The following is a 9,433-nucleotide window of genomic DNA, read 5'->3' as shown; positions in this document are numbered from 1 at the left end:
TTGTTTTATGAAAGGTTTACATCTTGACATCTGCTGAGTCATAACATCCAAATTGTTTTCCCACGTTGCCTGTGAGATAAATCAGGTAGACTCTTCGGTAGCAGTATTGATTCTGCATTAATCACTCAATTCCTGTGCAAGTCTTCCACAGTGCATGAGCCTGTTATTCCTTCCAGAACGCTGAGGTAGAGATGTGGCCTGTGTAGATATGAATGTAACTCTGATAAATGTAAGTGTGCTTCTTTTATATAGCTTGCAAATTAACTGTATAACATTTGGCTGTTGGTGGTTGGTTGGCTTGCTTTATTTTACTTTGCTCTCATTGATCCCAGTCCTTAATAGGCTAAAAATGTTATTATTTGAATTAAAAGGTGCCCTACATTACTCAGTTGATTTTCTAAATTATTTATGTAAATGGTGATGGTAAGATTTTCTTTCACCTGTTGTGATCCTAACATGGTATAGTTGCTTTACATTCTCACAATCATAGAGAGGATAAACCCAGAATTTTGTTATAAAATTCAACATTTATAAAAATAACAAAATATTTGCTATAGAAAATATTTGCTTTCAACAAGTAACCTACCTCTTAATATAAAGAAAATATACTCTCTTTTATGGTTTTAAATTTAAGATTATAGACTTTAAACCACTTCCTTTGCACAACCTGATTAGTTTTATCCCATTTATTTACTCTATTCATTGTTATGATAGCTAAAGCATTGCATGCTAATTTGGAAGAATATTTGAAAATGAATAAAATGCAAGGGATATGATAATTTGCTTCTAACTAGGACAAAGAAAGTCACAAAAGATTTCTGTCTCTGACAATCAAAACAAGCCGAATAAACTACAAAAAAAAAAAATCACAGTTTTTCTGAGCCTATCAGAGACTTCTACATGCAAAGAAACCATGATACAAATTCTAGAAGGTGATGAGTCTGGACACATCTGGGCAGAATGATGATGAGAGAAGGAGGAATTTGCTATTTGCGGGAGTAGGAAGAAACAACCAAACCGTGAATATACTTTTAAGAGCTGTGTCTTGGCCTACATGAAAAATTAGACTCCAAGGAATCCAGACATAGAACAAAGGTGCACTCTTCCTCCAACTCTTCCATGGCTCCTCACCACGTGCTTTGAGGGAAAGGCTGGGTGCAGAACAGGTGAGCTGAGAAGACAGCCACTAGGCTTGTGTGGCCTCCCACAACTACAACTACTATGTGTAGGTTGTTCAATCTGGCGCCCGACCCCTAGCAACTCATCTTTGTCAACTAAAAGGAAGAGTAACTATTTGATAAGTTAGCCTCCTGATTTAAATCGAGGTTTGTTTCTGAGTCAGGAACCCTTTTAACCAGCCAAGTTACTGCCCTGGCTCCTTGTTAATACAAAGTGTTCACCAAATACCACATATTTGGGAAGAATTAGCTTATTTAAAAATGAGAATAAAATAAACAAACATAAAAATTTAAGCTCTGCACAGCAAGAGCATTAGGAAAAGTAAGAAAGAAATGGAGGGAAAAGAGAAATAAGACACAGACGTTAGTACAACCTTTCTTCTGTAAATGATATTGAGCAGGAAGATCTATTGGGGAGAAGTTTGAAATAATAGGTATGTGGAATTTCTCCATTGTCTTTCATATTTGTTTTTTATTCGCTAGAGATTACCGAGACAATGAATCCTGATTCAGCTGAAAGCAATTCAGCTCCATTTCCATCATATAAGGACATGAATGCCTGTAGGAGTTTATCTAGTTCCCTCTTTATTCTCTTTCATCCTGTCCACCCTCAAATAAGAAAGAAAGGAAAAGGAAAAGGATGCTTCTCTGATATAGGAAAGTAGCTTATTATATTTACGTCATAAGGAGAACAAGACAAGCATGTTACCAAGTACACTGTTTTAAACAACATTGCTAATGGGCAGTTAGTTCAGCTATTAACCTTCGACCTGTGCTCAATTCACAGGCACCTCTGTTTCAGAGAAATGTCATCGAACTGTGCTCTGGAGCTTCTGACTTGTTAACTTTGAAGCGACTGCAGGGGGATGTTTGCAGGGAAAGCCCAGTGAGAAAGTTAGAGGATTCTTGCCCTCCCCCCCCCCCCCGCCCCCGAACTGCCCCGGATGGACATCTGAAACATCATGTTATTTAATGACTGGAGTGCAGGATAATGAATTCCTTCAGGAATAAGGGAGACATTTTAGGAAAGTTAGAAAAAAAACACTTTTTGAACAAAGCATAAACATTTGCTTTACTCCTGCAGCTCCCTGAATCTAAGCTGTATCTATGAACATTCAGTTTAAATTCAAGCACCTTTTATGAGATTCTGCAATATGGGGACAAATGACTAGTGTGACCAAACTGTTGATTGCGGCTCTTTCGGGGTGTGGGAAAGATGGTTGCTTGTTTTTGACTCCTTTCCACATTTCTATACTGTGCAACCCTTCAATCACAGTCATGTATTACTTTTGTAATGAGGAAAATTTTTATGAACATATTTTATATTCCTTATGATAGTCTCATGTGTCCAAATTATGTACAGAAACATTACCAAGAACAGTCATAGGAGTCAATACCTAAATGCTTTCCATGTTTGAGCACCTCAAGTATTTGATTACTCTAATTGCTAGCAATTCTGCCTTCTGTCTCTTTGTTTCTCTAGTCCCTGCCTCTGTTCTCTGACCCTAGGGCCTTGCCCTTATTATTTAAATTGCAGACTATAGATGAGCAGCCTAGACATCACATGGAATATTCAAAGGTTAACACAGAAGGGAGAATTCAAAAACCCAAGTTCATAATGAAGTCTATTTTACTTAATCCAGGTCATAATAATTAATTTTTGCAAAGATAGTCAGGGATTTAAATATAAACCCAGAAGAATGTCCTCAGTCAGTGTGGAACAATTGAGAAGAATATAATGATGATGACAACAGTAACACATTACCATTTATTGAGAGAGGGAGGGAGGAGAGAAAGGAGAGGGGGAGAGAGAGAGAGAGAGAGAGGGAGAGAGAGAGAGAGAGAGAGAGAGGTGTTGGTGGATTTTTAAGAATCCAAAAGGCAACAAATAGAACAATTGATGTTAATCTCAGAAATTTCAGCATCAATGGCTATCAGTTTCAGCTACTTTGTTTCTGTAGTCTCCTTTTGAGGCTTCATGGAATTTGTGAGATTACCCTTTGAAATTTTTTGTCAGATTTAGCTGTACTAAAGGATTAAATTTCACAAAAAATAAGATTTTATTTTACCTATTCATGATCTCTTTTTAGATTCCCACTGTGATTCAGAATCAAGATGGTTGCCAGCATGCCTAGTATGCAAATATGGTACCCACATTGACAATCTCAAGTGAGGAACTATCTAGCTACATCTTCCCTCGCTCCTATACTTTACAGACTATATAGTGAACTGGAAAGCACACACGATACATATTAATGGAAAAAAAAACATGCAGCATAAAACCATAGAAAGTCACTATTAATTATATATATTCACGTGGACAAAAAAGTTCTAAAATGAGTACAATGATCATCTTTCGGTAAGAAAATAAACTTCATTTTTGCTTTAAACTTTCTAATTTCCAAAATAAACATGTATTTTATAGTCAAAGGAAAGTTACTAAAACATAGAATAAAAAAGTATAACATAGATTATCAAGGCAATAGATTATAAAGTTTAAGAGGATGGTTCAGCGGATGAAGTACTACCTCCTGAACTACTGTAGGTGGCCCTAGGGCAGTGGTCAGCAAACTGCTGCTCGGCAAACCGCGGCTCCCGAGCCACATGTGGCTCTTTGGCCCCTTGAGTGTGGCTCTTCCACAAAATATCGGCTCTTCCACAAAATAATGACTTCTGTGCATGGGTCACAAAGTTTCAATCACAGTGTACGTGCGCGCCCACACGTGGTATTTTGTGGAAGAGCCACACTCAAGGGGCCAAAGAGTTGCATGTGGCTCGCGAGCCGCGGTTTGCTGACCACAACCCTACCACAACCCTAGGGAAAGGTCCTGGAAAATTAATAGAATTTAGGAAGAGAAGGAGAAATAAGAGCATGCTTCATGGATGAAATTGTATGAGGAAAAATACATGCACAAAGTATAATACTTTGAGTTATACTGACCTGTTTAGCAAAAGCAACACAACAGCTACTTAAATGCCCATTGATTTACTCAATAAGTATGTATTAAGAGCCATGTTGTGCTAGAACCCACAGGGTCTGGAACAGAAATGCCAGGTATAAAAGGGCTTATGTTCTTAAGGGACCTACAATTTTGTAGAGCCATGCATAATAGTCAATAATTACAGGATGGTAAACATCAAGGTAGACACAGTCATTGCCTATGGTAGAAACACAGATAGGTCTCTAACTTAGACTTTGAGATCAAGAACAATTTTCTAGGGAAAGTCATGCTGAAACTGAGATCTGAAGTATCAGCAGGATGGCCATGGCAACTGTAGACAGAATTTTCAGCACCTTGGGAAGCATACAACTGAAACAAGGGAGAGGAAAGCAGGTAGTTTTTTGTGGCGAGCATCTCCCAATAAAAACCTTGGGCACTGAATTTTCAAATGATCATCCCTAGTAGATTATACTGCACTTGTGTTAGCACTATTTGATGCTGGAGGAATTAGCGTGTCCTGAGTGTAACTTCACAAGGAGCAGGCTCTTGAAAGCTTGACCCTGGTTTCTCTGGACTTTGCCTCATGTACCTTCATTCTTTGTTGGATTCACTCTTTATCCTTTTGCTGTAATAAACTTTATGCTGATTTTTGTGAGCCTTTCTAGCAGTAACTAAACCTGGGGGTGGAGTTGGGCCTCCCAATACAGGATGATATAAAACTGGATTAAAGGAAATTTAACTGCAGTAAAATTTTACTTTGGATTACTTGATTCTGGTTCTGAAGATTAAAGGCTGCATTCTTATGTGATACTTTCAATGTTTAAACTTTATCAATTTACCCCTCTAAGCCCTAAACTTTAATTTACAGTGTCTGGGGGCTATGTACTAGAGATTTGAGTAAATCTTTATTTTATGTTTTTGAATGATTTCAACTTTTGATGGTGAATGACAGTTGGGGATTTTGGGTTATAGAGTAATGCATACAAATTTGACCCTCCTTACTAATTTTTGTTATTTTCAATCAGTGACATGGTACACTTCTTTTTAATACATTTACAGTATAATGAGTTCATGAGAACCCTGCCATGAATATGTTTAAAGACTAAACATAATAATAAGTTGCGTATAGAAACTGACATGCATAATTCATTGATGGTAAGGTATGCAAGTCCCAAGCTCTAAAGAATGGTAAGATAAAATTTTAATGAAAGTTTTTGCAACCCAAAACTCACCTGTGCTCTTGAGTAACGGGAATATCACTTTCTCAAAGTGGATCTGGGCAGCTAAGTTGCAAGTTCTCAAGGAGACATGTTCATGAAAGTTCTTATGGACCTGTGGGAAATCGGACTGAATTTCCATCTATCTTGTAGTTGCAACTATGAGCTTTACTATTTGTGTTTTTTAAAAGAGTAAAAATAACTATTCCTGAAAGTAACCATTGAAAATGATTCACTAGTCACTTGACCCAGAAACCCCAGCAAAATCATGCAAATTGAGAGATTCAAATCTTCCTGTTCACTTTAAGAACACTCGTGAGACTGCCCAGGCCAGCAAGAGTATGCGCATTCAAAAGGTCACTAAGCATCTGAGGGATGTCACTTTACAGAAGCAGTGTGGCCATTCTGTTGTTACAATGATGAAGTTGGGGGGTGTGCACAGGTAAAAAAGTGGGGATGGACACAGGGTTGGTGACCTAAAACAGTGCTGCACTGTTTTAAGCTGCACATGCTTAAAAATGCAGAAAGTAATGCAGACATTAAGGGTTTAGATGTAAACTCTCTGGTCACTGAGCACATCCAGGTGAACAAAGCTCCCAAGATGCAGTGCAGAACTTACAGAGCTCATGGGCGGGTTAACCCATACACGAGCTCTCCCTGCCACAGTGAGATGATCCTTATTGGGAAAGCGCAGATTGTTCCTAAAACGGAAGAGGAGGTCGCACAGAAGAAAAAGATATCCCAGAGGAACCGAGGAATCAAACACTGATGGCCCGGGAGTAAATTCAGCATGAAATAACTAGCAATAAATGTGAAAACAAAAAATAAATGAATAAAAATAGCATTTCTCAAAGAGGCTCACTGAATATGTTATATTAGTATTAGCACCAAGATTATCTTACCTAATAATAGACAAACATGTAAATTGACCATACCTTCACTACACTAACCAGCCAATCAGGAGAGTATGCAAATTAACCTAACAAAGATGATGGTTAATTTGCATACATAGGCTCCAAGCGGTGGAGTGAAGCCTGACAGCCCTGGGGCCGGTGGAGCAGCGGAAGCCTCACGGCCGCGGGACCGGCTCCAACTGGAGCCCGGCCAGAGCGAAGGCCTGGGTGCCGGGTGCCGTAGGAAAACTGGTGCCAGCAGCCAGGGGAAAGGAAGGCCTATTGCACGAATCTCTTCGTGCAACAGGTCTCTAGTTAAAAATAATATGTTACAAAGTAGCTAATATAGTGGGATTTTTATTTATAAATCATCTGGTCTCAAAAGAATAAAGTGTTCTTTTTAGGACAATTATTCATTTTTAAACGGTACCCAGGAGCTTACAATACTCCACAAACTATGGAAGATTTGATGGTGAGGGTGCAAATACTACCTTCTTAGCAATCTAAAAGTAATATCATATATATAGCTTCCTAGGGGACCTAGGAATGCTATTTGAGGGTCAATAAAATGTAAATGTCAATAAGTAGACACAAAAACTATGTCATTTCAAGTATTATATGGTATTAGCTATTCATCGAAGACTGCATGAAGCCTTGGCTGGTGTGGCTCAGTCAGTTGAGTGTGGTCTCATGCACCAAAGGTTGCAGGTTCAATTCCTCGTCAGGGCACATGCCCAGGTCAGGGTGCTTGCAACTGATCTATTCCTCTCTTTCTCTCCTCCCTGCCTCTCTCTCTAAAAATCAATAAAGCACATTTTTAAAAAGAATGCATTGAACAGTTAAATATGTGTAACAAAAAGCAAGAAGCTCTTTTTTAATGTTCCTGTAGAACAGTGGTTCTCAACCTTCTGGCCCTTTAAATACAGTTCCTCATGTTGTGACCCAACCATAAAATTATTTTCGTTGCTACTGCATAAATGTAATGTTGCTGCTGTTATGAATCGTCATGTAAATATCTGATATGCAGGATGGTCTTAGGCGACTCCTGTGAAAGGGTCGTTCGACCGCCAAAGGGGTCGCGACCCACAGGTTGAGAACCGCTGCTGTAGCGTCATAAAGAAAAAATAATAATTGTCCTAAACAACAGAAGCAGGCTGTATTTAATTTTCTTTGTTTTATTCTTCTGTTGAAATCCAGCCTTGTCTTTACAACTTGGGCAATTCCCAACAACAAAACTAGAGGCTATGGTGTTTAGTGAGTGTCCAAGGGGGATGGAAGCCAGACAAAGAGCAGCTCTTTCTCCAAACTGTGCAGGGGAAGCCTATCTTGTAATACATTTCAGTTTCATGTTGTTGCTTACAGGCTGATCAACCTTGCAACTGTATTACTCCCTTTCTGCAGTGCACCTGAGCCTATTCTTCGTGTGTTTGAATCAACATTAGCTACTTGTGCTCCCCAAAGTTCTTGACATCTTGCCTTGACAATCTCAGCCATGATCAAACTGAACCCAGAATGTATTTGTAAAAAATGAAGTTTCAGAAGGGACTATGAACTTGTATAGAGTATGTTTAGCTGTGTTGTTTTTTTAAGGACACATCTACCAGAAAAAGAAGCAGAAATAATTCTTAGAACTGCATAAATGCATTATACTTCCATTCAGCTGTAAGAATTCTGGGACAAATCAGGTTACAAAACATGTGAAAATTAAAATTTAAAATATTTATACATCACAAAGATAGCTGAAGCATAAGAAAGTCAGGCTGGAGATTTCTGCAAAGAGAAATAGAACTGATATGTCAGATTTGGTGACAGATTACTTATCACTCCAATTACATATACATTTTTTGGCAGTTTATTCTCATGGGTAACACTGAGCATTTTTCTCGTTAGTAGTAGTTTTGAGGCAGTGTTATTTGCACTAACAAGACATATTAAAATGAAAGCAGTGACTACTACAAAGCAAACAAATGTTCTAATGGCCAGGGGATCCTGGCTGGGGCCAAGCTGACAGTTCAATTATCCAAACAGGTTATAAATGACTGCATTGAAGACAAATGCCTTTTGGTTTCCCTCTCTGGGTATTGCTCAATAAGATTGAGAAATGTCAAAGAAAAGATGCCTTCTCTCTAAATAACTATATATTTCTGAAATGCAATAAAGGTGTGTGTGCATGTATGTGTGTGTTTAAGAAAACCTGGAGCTTGCGGCATTTTTTTAAAGGACAAGTTAACAAGAGCAGGTTACTAGAATTTCAACAACTAAAAAGAAAAATTCTTTTACCTGTACTTTCATGAAATTACAACAAAACTATTGTCAACGACAAGATTCTGAAAAGATCTTTGGAAACACCACATAAAAATTGGGCTTTATCTAGTGGTTAGTATGAGCTGTGAGGACAGTGATTCTAGTTTTTACTCTTTTTCTTTTTTTTTTTTTGTAGACTAGAAAATACCAAATGACATTTGGGCCAATCACTCCCTGATTAACAAAATACCTCATTTCTCTGATGAGGTTGCGTGAAAAGCACAGCTATGGATGGAATATGTGATTGAAGGCCTCAACTTGTTTCTGTTTGTTTTTCCTAATTACAGTGGGACTGTATCTTATAAAGTGATATGGACCAAAGTAGAAGAGAACTCTTATGTGTCATGTGACATCAATGCGGAGGTTCACAGAACTCGCGAAGCTTCCATACAAGAGGGAAGTCATCACAGCATGGGAGCAAGAGCACACGTTTCAGAACCAGGTTACCCTGGGTTCCAAGCAAGCAGTGCAGCCTTGGCTGAGTCATTGAACATCACTGACCTTGATGATCTGTCTCTGAAGGAGCACTGACAATATGAGCTTTACTCAGGAATAGTAAACCAATGCTCATAAACCCCTGGCACAATGGCAGGACATCATGATGATGGTTGATGTTAGCTATTATTATTACAGTGAACAGACAGACACATGGTCATTTGTGTAGGGTCTGAGTGTCACACACACCGCATCCTCTCTTACTAAATCCTCCATTCCTGTCATTTAACAGGCGCTTAGTGAACATGGAATGTGCCAGATACCAGCTGCTGAGTGGGAATAGGTCAAACAACAACAACAAAGGAGAGTCTAAAAAGATCAACATGTGGTAAGAGCAATAAGGCAAGCTAACAATAATGTCAGTCCAGGGAGAGGTATACACTAGATGCAAAGGAGGACGTGAG

General features: G+C 38.6%; 1 pseudogene; it reads left to right on the top strand.

Moving 5' to 3' along the window:
• Window positions 1-5,564: 5,564 nt before the first annotated feature.
• Window positions 5,565-6,120, top strand: LOC132217817 (large ribosomal subunit protein uL22-like; annotated as a pseudogene).
• The last annotated feature ends 3,313 nt before the right edge of the window (window positions 6,121-9,433 follow it).

Source organism: Myotis daubentonii, chromosome 16, assembly GCF_963259705.1.
Source record: "Myotis daubentonii chromosome 16, mMyoDau2.1, whole genome shotgun sequence".
NCBI classification, from domain to species: Eukaryota; Metazoa; Chordata; class Mammalia; order Chiroptera; family Vespertilionidae; genus Myotis; species Myotis daubentonii.
This window is presented reverse-complemented; position numbering and strand designations above follow the sequence as displayed.